The 14,611-nt window shown below is 35.7% G+C and overlaps 1 protein-coding gene across 3 annotated transcripts in view; it reads right to left on the reverse strand.

Annotated features, from left to right (window-relative positions):
- Nucleotides 1-14,611, reverse strand: part of ALDH1A2 (aldehyde dehydrogenase 1 family member A2) — a 160,060-nt gene that overhangs the window by 96,316 nt on the left and 49,133 nt on the right. The gene's annotated exons all lie outside the window — the stretch shown is intronic.

Here is a 14,611-nt window from a genome sequence, read left to right on the forward strand (position 1 = left end):
CTGCCTGGTCATGAGAGGGTCTGATCAGTGGTATGTACTTTGAGAGAAGAAAAGTCAGAAAAACGGCTTTTATGCCCTCCTGTCATTCTTGAAAACTGAGACTGTAACATGATTTCTTTTTGTCTTCTGCTTGGAAACAAATGTTCCTCTGCCTATCTTCCCTAGGTTTAATTAGTCTTTTGTCTTTCTCAGAATTCAGCCCGTTCATTTGCAAATAGAAGACATCAGAAAGGCTAGTGGGTGTGAGTATGGGTCCTGAGGGGGAAGGGGGCTGAAGTGTTTATTTTCAAAGCCATGGGGGTCCCCGTTTGAAAAAGCACCCAGCTTATCTCAGTGTTTTTGTTTGTATGATTTTGAATTAGAAGGTCGGAGCAATTCATTTAGGAGATTAAGGTGTTTTTACAATGGGCCTAGTGGCCCTATTTATTCAATAGTATTGCTAGGGTTAAAAAAAAAAAAAAAGTCTTTCTACTGCACTCTTCATTATTCCTGTGCAACAATTTTAAAGAATTCCTTGTTTTTCACTTTTAATGGTAATTAATTTTACATTAAAATGATGTTTATTAACTGATCACAGATAAAAATCACAAACTCTTTCTCTAATAGTTTAGAGCTGCCAGTTTTAGCAAATAACAATACAATTAAATACGAATTGCAGAAAAACAGTCAAAAAATTTCAGTCTAACTATGACCCAAATCGCTGGGAAATCATAGGGTATATTTTATCTGATACTCCTACCACGTTTTCATGGATGTTACACATGTTCCAAGAATGACAAGTGAAAACTACGACAAATTCCATTTCATTATTGCACTTAAACTTGCTCCCTGCAGAGCTGAAGTACTTCATCAGCCAGAATATTAATTTTCAGTTTATAAACAGATAAAGTGATAATTCAACAAATCAAAATTTTGATTACCATAGATTAAGACCTATTCTAGTCACTAAAGCCAATTTCAATTATGGGTATTTTTCTCATCACAAAAAAAGTAAAACCAAAAGAAGCAACTAGCATCTTCAGTTGAATTGGAAGTTAATGTCTTGAACCACTATGTTTAAACGTGACTATCATCTTTCAATTATGCTGCAAAGCAAACATCTGTGCAAGGAGGGGCTCAAACACCCCAGTGAGTATCCTAAGGTTGAAGAGGCCTTTGAACTAATAAATGAGTGATTTCTCCACAGGAGACAAAACATTTGCTTGTGACAGTAAACAAAAAGTACGCTGAATTTTATGCAGCACAATCATTTTTACATATCTGTTGAGATAAATAGTTAAAGATTACTGAAATTTTTTCTTTCTATCAAATAAAAAGGTTTGCACTTGGCTCAGATCTCAGTAAATAATGTCAACATAATTATACCTATTTTGTATTTAAAGGATTAAATTATTCCTGAAATGTAATGCTTCCTCTTACCCCAGGAATTGGATTATAGTATTATTTGCAGTAATTCACTCCTAAAGGCCCCTGACTTAATAAACTATGATAGTCTAATAAGCTAATTGTGCATAATTTATAGAGTTCATTTTAAAGTGACATCTAATATTTTGAGAAATTTTTGTAGATCTTAAATAAACTTAATTTTCTCTTTTTATTTATTTTTTTAGATAGGCAACTTCCCAGAAAAGAAAAAAGAAGGAAAGGAGACAAATGAAAAGCTCAAATTTGCCATTAAATACTTGGTCAAGGAATCCCTATTTGCCATTTAAATATAATATTAGAAAACTCTTGCTATGACTTCAGTTTGAAATAAACCTCATGTTGGAGGTCAGTCCTGCTAAGAAATACCACTGAAAGCTGCCACTTGACCCGGAATTCCTCTACAACAAAAACTAGGCATAACTACATGAGAGGCCTATATGAGAAACTGCCGGAATGTCAACTTCATTTGTAGTGGCCCCATATGGTCTGATCACTCTCCCTGGCATGATAAATCACTGGCAGAATCCTTACCTTCCTACGTTTGATCTCTGCTCAGCAAGATGTGGTTTTGATGTGAAGAACTCCAGATCTCTTAGGTCAGAGACAAATAGCAGTGGCACTGACCTGCAAAGTGCTAAGTCTCTATTAGACTCAAGTGAAAAGCCGTAAGCTCTGACAAGTTAGTTCCCTTGCCACCATGCTTCCTCACCCTCCATGGTTTTCACGAGCTTAGCTTGGCAGAAAAGCTGCTGAAATGGTCTGGAGGAGAAATGACCACAAATCTTTTCTGCCTACTAGTATTACAAAGTATTAAAATCAATTTTCACCAAGACTCAAGGAAGTCTCTTGGGAGTCACTGCTCTAATTTCTAGTATGGTTAAGTCTTTAGCAAACATGAAACACTTTGATTTCTGCTGGATCTTTATGACACTGCTAATCATTCATTTATATAATGAGAATCATTAACAGGGATTTCTGTGGACCACTCTTTGGGAACTATGAGTACACTGTTGAGATAATATTTTCAACAAAATTGTTTTGGGTACAAATCTGAGGCCCTAAAACGACTACAACTAAATATGCAGGCAGTTCAGGATGCTTGTAATCCCAGGGTCTGGGCCCAGGAAAGTAAAGAGTTCTAATTAGTCAGGGTGAGGTAAAGGAATCTCATAACTCTTGTAATCCAACACTTTCAAAAAGTAAATGGATTAATTAATAAGCATCCCATTCTGGCTTCTCATTTTATAAGTAATAAAACTGTTACCAGGAAATTTGCCTTTTTTGACAGGGAGGCTCGCTCTGTTACCCAGGCTGGAGCGCGGTGGTGCGATCTTAGTCCATTGCAACCTCCGCCTCCTGTTACCAGGAAATTTAAGTGGCGCACCCAGTATCACAAAGCATTTTCATATCTCCAGGTCCCATTATAGAATAGATAATATATAATCAAGTAATTTGGCTCATTCACTAATTCAATAAATAATTATTCAATGCCAACATATACAAGAAACTGTTAAATGAACACACATAAGCGGCATAGCTGAGGCCAGAACACGGGTCTTCTAATGCCCTGTCCACTGCCTTGTACACTGCTCTGCAAGGTACTCTGAACAGTTTCTATTTCAAAGGAAGGGTTAAAAGCATGGGAATGACGCAGAAGAGTTTTTCATTCTAAATTGTGTGTGTGTATACTGTCTGTAAAGGAAGTATATAAAAGAAATAAAGTTGCTTCAAAACACTTTACCTTGGAATTCACTTTCTAGTCCTGGTATTTAAACTATTAATAACTCTGCAAATGAAATCAATTTATTGTCTAGTATGTATTTATTTACCCATTCATAGAAACACAACGATGTATGGACCACACTCTATGTCAAGTCAGCCACGATATCAGCTATCATAAAAATTTAAGTCCAAGAAAAAAAATAGTCTAAGGCATTAAACAATAATTGGATCCGTTGGCATGACATTATAAAACACACATTACTTAACAGTAATGATAAAAATAAAGTTTGAAATAAACTTAAATACCACATTTAAAATGCTTCTTGTAAGACATTTTTTGTGTTCTAAAGTCATCTGTGCCTGTCACTGAAAATGACAACAGAAATACTCCGAAAACTGTAAAACTAAAATTGGTACAGAATTTTAGTTTACTGAAATTATGAGGTGTTCCAAGTAAGCAAAAGGCATGCTATCATTTTAACAGCTGCACTATTTCAATAGTTGTCCCCTTTACAGCACTCAGAATTACAGACACTCACCTCTGTAGAAATAAGTTAGTGACTTTGCAAGTGTTCATAAAAGCAGAAGGTTTGGTTTGTTTTTTGTCTAAGTGTACTTCATGTACTTCTATTTGTGCATACATGCCTATACTAAATGTTGAGCAATTATCTTTCCTCTTAATTCAGATCATCTAGAGTTCCAAAAATCACTGTTTTGTGTACTTCTTTTCTAAGCCTTCTGTTTTTCTCTGTTGGAATTCCTGGTAATGATACCAGAATGTGGGCAAACCTCATTAGTCTCCCTGCTGTTTACAAGACAGGATTTATGCTCAATGTGCCGAACACAATAACACACATCACTAAATGGATACAACTACCACCCGGGCTTTAATCTCAGAAATTTTTCACTCAGTACAAATACCTATCAGCGTGGAGAAACATGGAAGAGCAATTACAGCCAACACGTGTAGTCTTTTAAGAGTACACCAATAAATACCCATTTGTGAAGGTTAATTTAATGCAACCCAGGCTGTTATCTGGAATAGTATTATGTCGCCAATTCAATCCATTAAGTAATTACTGAATTCTCAAGAGGGCTCACAGAAGTCAAATGTGGTTATTCCAGGTTCATTGCTTCTGGTCTCCCAGCGGACCATTTAGGCCAACAGCTAGGAGAGCCAACTACAAAGATTGCCAGGCATAACTAACCATTATTATGAAAACAGGTAAATGAGTCTAACAGAGAAATAAGAGTCATCAAGAGGCTGTCCTGAAAGAAACATCTAGGGAAGCAGAAGAGAAGCACAAAAGGGGAGGAATAAAAAAGGAGAGAAAAGGCTTAAGTTTGGGAAGTAAAAAGAGATCTGTTCTCTCTAAAAGTGAAGTCAAATAAATCTGGAGACTGCAAGATATGGCTTAAAGGAGACAGCCTTTCAGCAGTTTCTTTACATAGGATTTTTGAATCATTTCCAGTGAAACACTAATTGTGCACCCCAAACACCACCTCTTTCTGTTGCTGAAACTCAAAGTTTGAGTACTGCATGAATTCCTCTATTCTGCCCCCCTCCAATGAAATTACAGGTAACAGAGAAATCTGATAGTAATTAAGCCTTAGTAAGATGATTGCTCATAACAGACAAGATGGAACATATCCATCCAACTCCTTCTGGCAAACATCTCTCTCACAGAAATCATAGCCCAGTTACACAAAATGATGGTCTACTGGGGCACAGAAACCATTAGAAAGAATGTAAGATATATTATCCTCAATAGCCTCACATATCCTCACTCTCAAGTGAATCTTAACAGTCATAAAAAAGGAAAACACTTTTTGAATGAAAACAAAACAGAATAAACAGGTGTTATTAAGGGCAGAGTGACTGCCCAACCAGTGAGAATCAAAAAACACATTTTTTTTTTTATCACAGCCTAAATAATCACACGTTCCCAGGGGACCTATACCCACGGTGTCAAATTCTATCAATCCTCTCCTCCTTTTTTTTTTTTCTTTGAATGCATACCTCCTATTTTTGGCTAGTTTAAATTGTTGCTTATGACACCTACAGAAAATATTAAGTGGAGTTAGATTTGGGATCTGAATGAAATAATGGAATTTGTAGTTGAAGAATTAGGCTTGGGGTTTCCTGTAAAACACTCAGCAAGGCTTTAGGTTAACAGTCCAAATTGTATTGTCTTTGTAGTGGTTCTTATGCTTGTCATTATTATTACAGGTAGGGAAGGAAGAACACTGAGTCCTGGAATTGCCACCTACTACTGCTATTGAGCCTGAAAAAACTAACTTTAATATGTTAATTTCACACCTGGTGCTAAGGAATAACTTAAATTCTCTTCACTAAGAGGATGAAGTATAGTATTCTTGAATAATGCAGAGTTATTCAAGAAAAAGGTCTTTCTTTTAGAAATTCTTCTTCAAATTATTTGCCACCTATCCATGTGTTCTACAAATCTATAAGCAGCACAAAGAATTCATCAATTTATCTTGACATTTCAAAAATGAGTGGGGGGTGTGTGTGTGTGTATGTGAAAGAGAGAAAGAGAGAGAGAGAGAGAGAGAGCGTGCATGCATATTAGCAAAAGGACAACCACAGCTAACATTTAAGCACATACTCTGCTTTAGATAACATAAGAAAGAGAAATTAAATCCTACATGAATAAGTTATAATAATCATGTTATCCCAAAGTTTTATACAATGGCCGCTTAGAGGTAGGTTTATGGAATACACTACTGTTCTCAGTTTAGGGAAACTAATATGTATTAAAACCATCCATCAAAATAGAACCAGTTTCTCATATTTTCCCATTATAGAGAAGACCACACATTCTAGATTGCCTAATCTGATTAGAAAAATTCAGGGAATACGATTTTTAAAAATTACTTAAACATCAATATTGTTTCACTTTCCAATTCTACATCATTAGTCTTTAATATTTATTATTAACCCCATGCATAAGCCATTGCCAGTTCTAGGAGGTAAAGACAGAAATGCAAGAAGCAAAAATAATAAACTTTCAGAAGACTACAAAAATAACCTGAAATATTTGTAGTAACAATGGATTTCTGAAACAAGACTGTAAAGGAAAAATCCTTCCTCATTTGCATTTAAAACTGTATGACAATTACTCCAGAAACCAACAAGAGGGAGAAAAAGTTACAAGAGGGAAGAAAATATTTGCATAGTAAGTAACTGACAAAAATTATAATCCCAAATACATTTATAAAAACTGGTAACAAATCAGTAAGTATACAACATAGAAAAATGAGCAAATGATAAATCAGCCAAAGGAGGAAAGCCAAATGGCCAACATAAAACAATGCTCAATCTCACAAGAAATCAAGAAAACGCAAATTAAAATAGCAATGAGATGCCATTTCACACTTAACAGGTTGGCAAAACTTAGTAAGTATGAGAATCCCATGTATAGGTGACAGTATAGACTAATGTGAACTCTGATACACTGCTGGTGGAATATAATGGAGGTGTACATACCAGGAATATACTGGTGGTGGAAACTAGAATAACGATGTTGGAGAGAAATTTGGCAATCCCTAATTAAGCTGTAGATACATATACTCCATGAGCCAGCAATAGCACTTGTAAGTATACATCCTAGGTGATCTCTCACCCAGGTGTATGAGGAGACATGTTCAGGAATGTTCAATCCAGCATTTTTTCAATAACAAAATGCTGAACCTATCTTAAATGTCAATAGTAGAATGAATTAAAAATTAGGATATATTCAAAGAATGGAATACTCTGCAACAATTACAACAAATTAATTACAAGTATATCCAACAGCATGGATAAATATTGAAAATATGATGCTCAGCAAGTCAAGGTAAGCAAATTGCAGAAGGATATATATATATATATATATATGGTACACAGATATTTAAAAAATTAGAAACAAATATTGCAAAACATTAAGAACTAACAAATCTAGGTAGAGGTACACACATTGGTTATATTGCTGCTTTTCTTTTCTATATGATTAAAGCAATTCATTTTCTGTCAAATATGTATAACAATAGTGTGATGTTCCACTGCTGAGCTGGAAGCATCTGTTTATGTTTTGAATCCTCATTCATCTCAAGCATTTAGCATCTTCTATCATGAATGATAGTTACTGTGTGCATGGCCCCACTCCACACCCAAATGGGAACCTCCACCACCTCTTCAGAGCAGGGACCACACCTATATATCTTTCTCTGCCAGACAGTAACTATGCTTTGTACAAAAATGGGCTTAATAAATGTTAAATAAACAAACAAATTCAGGGAAGCAAAATAGTAGCTCTGGCTATACCCAAAAATAAAAATGACCCTCAGATAATAAAAAATTAAATTTTTAATAATAAAATTAAGTAAGACAATCATATTATCAAACACTGAAACACAGAAGAGGCAGAATTCACCAGTTTCAGTTTTGTTGCGGAATTTAACCAAATAGTCTCACACTGATTTTTCATCTCCTCTCAAAAAGGATTCTGTGAGAAGTCCAATTTTCATACCTAGGGAAATAAGACTAAGTTGTTCTTCATAAATTCATACAGGCGTTTCATAATTTCATCTTCCCAGGCAAAGCCCTCCCCTCCTCCTTCCCACGTGAAAATGTGCCACTATCACATACATCTCAGCCTGGAGAGCTGGTGTATGAGTCTTAGGAGTGAGAGGTGGGGGAAAGGGGAAATAGGTTATTTTTGCACATTTTGTGGGGTTGCTAAATAATTAGTGGGTTTCCTAAACCCACAATATTTTGCCAGGTTCATTTACTTGGAGGTAATTCCATTCTTCTTGTGGGAAGAGTCACATAACCTATACCACTTTCTGATTGTTTAATCTTTAAAAAATCCCTGGAAATGATGTTCACCAAAAAACCTATGAGTCACTGGACTTGAAATTGGAAGTCCAATGAATAGATGGATGAAAATAATGTAAGATAAAATATATTAAAATATAACTTTTTAATTATTTTTGAAAATGTTTTTCTATCTTTGTAGTCAAGACTGGAAAAGGTTTTCAGATTCATGATATCCTACATTCTTCTAGATAAGAGACAGGTGTTTCCAGTTTCACCTAAACAAAAGTTTTTCTCTTTCCAGAGCTGCAGTGATAAAGAAACACGACTTTGGCTCTCCAAAGGTCAGATAGTGATGAGGAAAGGAAATAGAGCAGATAACTACTTCTGGAGGTAACAGAGCTGAACTGGAGTAAAAGAAAGGCTTCCTTCTATAAGAAAAATTAGAATGTTCACACACAGATATACTAATTTTTAACCACGTTCTATGGAGGTCAATTAATCCCCATGTTTAGCCCCAGGGAAGTGTTGTTGAGAATCCAGCAGAAGCCTAGGTAGTGAAATCACCCAATTATTATTCCAACTGGAATTTTCAAAGCCTGGAAGTGTTTTCAATCATGAGATCCAACAGAGACTTGTTGTAAATAAACCTGCTGTAAATACGCTCTAAAATTCTGAAGGAGAACAATTTAGACACAGCTCAATCTTAAAGGCAGACAATAGAGAAATACCTGAGATAAGTAATTTCCAATGTGGATAATCTCATATATTTAAAAGGTTAAACGAAATAGATCTCAAAGATACCTCTGAAAAGGCAATTAAAAATTAACCCCAGTGACATTACAGCAATTACCTCTATGTGAATTAGATTTGGTGTTTGGGGGGAAATGAATGGCTCTGAAATAACCTGTTACAGCCAATAAAGAAATTAAGGAAATGCTAGGAGGGCTTTCAAAATAGCCACTGCCTGGTGCTTTTACTTTCTGGAAGGTGGCTGCTCCTGGGAAATGCTCTCAAAATTCCATGTGTTATCTTGGACAGTCAGGACTAGTAGAAGCTTCTTCGCTTTTAAATCACATAAACCAAGATATATTCTCACTGCCGAAAGGTTCTCACTACCTTCTGAGAATGCCCTTGTATGCTGCATACTTCCCCCATTTATGTACCAATATCTTGTCAGTATCTTTATCCAAGCTACTTAAAATACCAGAAATGTCTATTTGCAACCTGGAGTTTAGGCTCAGCTAATCAGATATACTAAGGCATATTAATGCTAAGTTTTGGCACAATGTCAAGGTATCTATTTTTTTCTAAGATATCTAATTTTATCATTAAAATACTGTCTGAGATCTTGCTTTAGTAACTTTTTAGCAAAGACAAGACAAGACCTTGGTGGAAAAAAACCTCCCAGGAATCCCATTCAGTAAAAATGCAGTATAAATGCATGAGGAGGATTCCGTAGCTACCTAGAACATTAAACTCTTACCAGTAATCAAAATAACAAATGTAATAAAAATAATTAAAAGAATAACACATGGCTTGTCTAATAAAACTTTGTTGATAATATAATTTTTTTGAGATGGAGTTTCATTGTTGCCCAGGCTGTACTGCAATGGTGTTATCTGGGCTCACTGCAACCTTCTCCTCCCAGGTTCAAATAATTCTTTTGCTTCAGCCTCCCAAGTAAATGAGATTACACATGTGCACCATGACACCCTGCTAATCATACATTTTTCGTAGAGACAGAGTTTCACCATGATTGGCCAGGTTGGTATCAAACTCCTGACCTCAGGTGATCCACCCACCTCAGACTCCCAAAGTGCTAGGATTACAGGTGTGAGCCACTGCACCTGGCCAGCTTATATAATTCTGATATTCCTTAAAATTGCCTTCCATTAATTTGGATCTCTAAGTATTTTAAATATATGTATTCATCACTTTGCAAAAGTACAGTAGAATTACTATTACTATTGGTTAACTGTCATTACATGCCATTTACTTTAACACATTTTTCATTTAGTCCTTTTAACCCCATAAAGTAGATACTATTATCTCAACGGTGACAGATGTAGAAATTGAAACTCAGTGAAGAAACTCCTTGAGAAAAGATGCCATACTTTTTTTTTTTTTTTTTTTTTTACTGTTGCATCCCTAGGACCTGGCACCATACGAGGCACTATGTGTCAAACAAATATTAACTGTTCACATAGGTAATGAGTGCCTTTCTGACCAGGATTTGATCAAAGGCCTATTTTAACTCAGAGTCTTCTCTTTTTCCAAATCAAGGAAGGGCATACAAGTTTTTTTCTAAAATATGGGTTATACGTTCTCTATTGCTCTACTCTGCCCTTATAGTCAGAAAGCAGCCATACACAGTATGTAACTGAATGAGGATAGTTGTGTCATGATAAAACTTTATTTATAAAACCAGGCAGACAGTCCATAGTTTGCTGACCCTTGAAACTGTCACTAAGATAACTAAAAAGACAAAAATACCAATCAGTATTTGTATTTTATTATCCAATTAAGAAAGACTCAGAACTGAAAACTCTGTGTTGGGACTTGGGGTAGTTACTGATTTGGTCATGGTTTGATCATCTTGCTTCACTGATGCAACAGAGAACTAACTATGTATGACTTCCCTTTCTTAAGCTTGGCTATGAGAAAGACCTCACAAAACAGGCTCTTCAGAGAATCCACTATTCTGAAATAGAAAAACTATAATTCATCATTTTATAGAAATAAAGAACGAGGAGTGCCTCAGCAAATGATAATTCCACATGGTAATATAAGCCCATGTCGTGGAAGGAATCAGGGCAGGACCTCAGGAGAATTATCTAATTCAAGTCCTGCAATGAAGTTCAGCTTTCCTGTGTTAAATGGAGATGACACAAATGATAAAAAGCTGTATAGTTATGAAAAAATATTTTCTAAAAACCTGAAGTCCTCTATTAACATGTAGTTTGACAATTTATGATCAAACAGACAATCTTGAGTAAAGATTTGGAAGGATCTAGATCTACACCTATCTTTTAAGAAATTATTCCTGGCATAGGCAAGAATCTTGCCCAGATCAAAAAAAGTCGCACAGAAAAATCAAAAATAGTCATTTAAAGTACTGGAACCAAAAGTCAAAAAAGTAGCTCCTTCTTAAGAGGGGCAGAGTACTTCATATTACCTCCAATTTCAAGAGAAGCAACACACACACACACACACACACACGACCAAAAAACAAAGTATGTGCCACAGACCATTAGGAAGAGCGTATGGTGAGGAAAACTACCAACTTTTTAGAAGTCAAGGCCAATGTCCTCCTTATGAATTATTTCTATTTCTTTCTACTCTCTCTCCTTCAGAAGGTTTTGCAAGGATCAAACAAGACATATATGAAAGTGATAGGCAAACCATTAGGCCTTATAGAAATATAAGAGGCATTATAAGTATTATTATCATCATTATTATTACACTGATCACTGAACTACTGCTGTACTAACAACCAATTTTTGGCACACAATCTTTCTAATAAGACCCTAATCTCCTAAAAGGTAGATGTTTCCAGTCTAACGCAGTGAAAAGCACCCTTACTAGGAACATGGCCACTCAAGTGCCTTTTGAATTGAACCGAAATCGACTCGAGAAAACAGCAGTTTAAATGAATAAATAAAAGGATGAACAATAGACTCACAATGCACATTAGCTCTGAGTTTTAAGTTGATTGCCTTTTTGCCTTTTCTATTTTAGCAGGTCAGCATCTGATAAATATCCCCTTCTTCCCTGTTTTATCTCCCCATAATATCAGATGCAGAAAAAAAACTCTGGTGTTACTGTTAGTTACAGGCATAAACTCTCACTGAAAAATGACACACAGAAAGACATCTGGGGGGGCGGGGGGCAGGGAGGAAAGGACAGACTGGTAGAGCCAGAAGACAAGACAGAGCCAATAAAGAAGGTGGAAGTAGAATACAGAGGGCAAGTTTCCAGAGACCTGGGAATCTGTTAAGAAATAGCCCCTGCAGTAAGGGGCCGTCAGTAAAGTGCTGAGCCTTGATTTTATAATGTGTGTATTCCTATAATACCAGCTATACAAAATTATAAAAGCCAGACTAATAAATAGGTAACTCAGAAAATTCTTAATTCATAAACACATTGCTCAAGGCAATCAGAATGCACTCTTCTTAGCAAACAAGCAAAGGAGAGTACATTCTCATGGTTCCAAATTGGTCTCCTCAATACTTCATGTCAGTTTTCACTCCTTCTTGACTAACACTGTTTTAAAAAGCACATTCCCTAATAAGGGATCGCTTTTAAACTTGGGGTCCAGCTTGGTATATTCGGGAAATAGAAATAGACACGTTCCGAAAATGGTATTGCCACTGATCACTGGTCTACTATGGATACTGGAATTTCAAAGTGGTAGGCTTATTTCTTTTTTAAATGTAACTGCCTAAAAGTCCATACAAAACCATGAGTTTAGCCCTTTCAACATCCTTAGTGACTGAACTTTAATTCTGGAGCATTTCCACTGGACCTCTGGCAGGCAAAGCCAGTAACTTTTAATTCTAGTCATCTCCACAATTCCCTTTATTAAAAAATGTAAAATACTTTTAGAAGGAGGAGGAAGTTGGAGCAAAAATACAGAAAAATACAAGATCACAAGTACAAAGTCCTCTAAGCGCACATTACTTGAAATTCTCATAGTCTAGTCATTTATTTGTAAGTAGTGATTTTTGTGGGTCCCAACATAACTGAAAAATCTACAAAAAGTCGTATCCTTCACTAAAGATGTATGTTTAGCAAGACGAATAACAATAATATATTATTGTCTTCTGGTATCATTTTCTGACGCAAATATTGTGGTTACAAATGTGATATTTAACAAGACCTAAAGAATAACACTCTTGTAGCCCTTACCCTTTTAAACTTTCCTAATGAATATGGTATCAACATTCTAAAGGACTAACTGTCCATTCTATCTTGTTCATTCTTCTATTTGAAATTGCTAATATAATTTCCCTCGCTTCTGGTCATGTTAATTTTTTAAAAACTCTCTATTAATCTTATTTTCCTTTAAGTAAAAATCACTACCCTGGGCTACCAAAAAAGCAGCTTCTGCTCTTCATGTTAAAAAAAAAATACTGCTTGTCCACCATGCTTGTCTTAGAAAATTTAGAAGTCTCACTAAAGAGCTGAAGAGGAAAACTGCTGGGAATGTTCACAGATACCTGATTTTACAAGTTTTTGTGGAAAGAGCTCGCCTTTAGATTAGTGTTACTCAGTGTTTATGAGGGTTGTTTGTCAAGACAAAAATAAGGTACCTCCTCCCCACAAATTAAAGAATCAAGTTACAATCCATTATTTCATTTCTGATTGTTTTTCTTTGTATTAAGTGGGAAAGTGGATACTGGATAAAAGTCTTCCCTGAGCTAAAAAGACTCCACATTAAAGGCTCCAATTAGCTATAAATCAGTTGTCTTTCCTACTGAGGGAGAACAAGAGAGAGAAGAGAAAGGGGGTATTTAGGGAATAAGAGAAGTGGAAAAGCTTCCAAATTATTAAATTCTGAAAAACGTACCCTTTTGCATACCTAAAAGTTCTTTCAGAGGTTGTTAGATAAATCCCATCAAAAATAAGACTAACATCAAACCTTCCCAAATATGAGGGTTAGGTCTTTTCTCATGTGTAGACCTTCCATTTTAAGACCTTTAAAAAGAGCCTGAAGAGGTTAGAGACCCTCATAAAACAAAACTTTTAAGCTGCATGCTTTCCCGGCTCGTTCCTAATCCCAGAGAAGTGCCACACATTGGCACTATTGTTATGCAAACAATGCCTAAAAGGCTATAACCATTAACGACCTCTCATTAAAACGGCTTTGAAAAATTTGTCACACCATCTAAAAAAGCTAGCAGGTACATTAAATCTATCTAAATCGACATTCAAAACACAAATCGCCCTGATTTGTAATCTAAAACTCAACGTAAGTAAAATCTCAATATTCTGATGTTGTTTCTTGTATATCTCTTTCAACCATTAAGCCAGAAGTAAACAATTTACTTCTCCACAAAATTTATCTTGTAAAAAGCATGATGGGATATATCTTTGTCAACCTTTAACCATATTTTGCGTGCGCCTATATGTTTGAGTTTATTGAGAAAACTCTGTTGTAGAAATGTACCGAAAGGAACAGAAAATCAACCCAGACAACTACAAAATGAACTCCAAGAAATGTGGTTTTGAATCCCATCTCTCTCCCCACCTCCCTCAAAATGTTATAACATTACAATTCCCCGGTGTTTGTAAGCGATCATTTTTTTCCATGCTGAATTTGTGGAAAGTAAATTCAATTTATCTTTAGGCAGCAGACGCATATTCTTCCTTTATGCGATGCAACAACAACAACAAACCCTGCTTAGCAAACCCAAAATGTCAAAGTTCGTTATAAAAAAATAAGTTCTTCGGTTCAAAATCGAACATGCTAACAAATTTCAAAACTTTTTAAGTTTCCCAGGGAAACTGCCATTGCCTACAAGATTCACATGAAACGCTGACGTTGGATCTACTGTACTTATCAGTCAGGTTTCCGTGAAATTTGTCAAACCGGCCAGAGCGCTGATGTCTTGACAATTTCCTATGGGAAAGCCCCCTCGGCAC

Source organism: Aotus nancymaae, unplaced genomic scaffold (genome assembly GCF_030222135.1).
Source record: "Aotus nancymaae isolate 86718 unplaced genomic scaffold, 86718_ANA_hifiasm-v0.15.2.pri h1tg000041l, whole genome shotgun sequence".
NCBI classification, from domain to species: Eukaryota; Metazoa; Chordata; class Mammalia; order Primates; family Aotidae; genus Aotus; species Aotus nancymaae.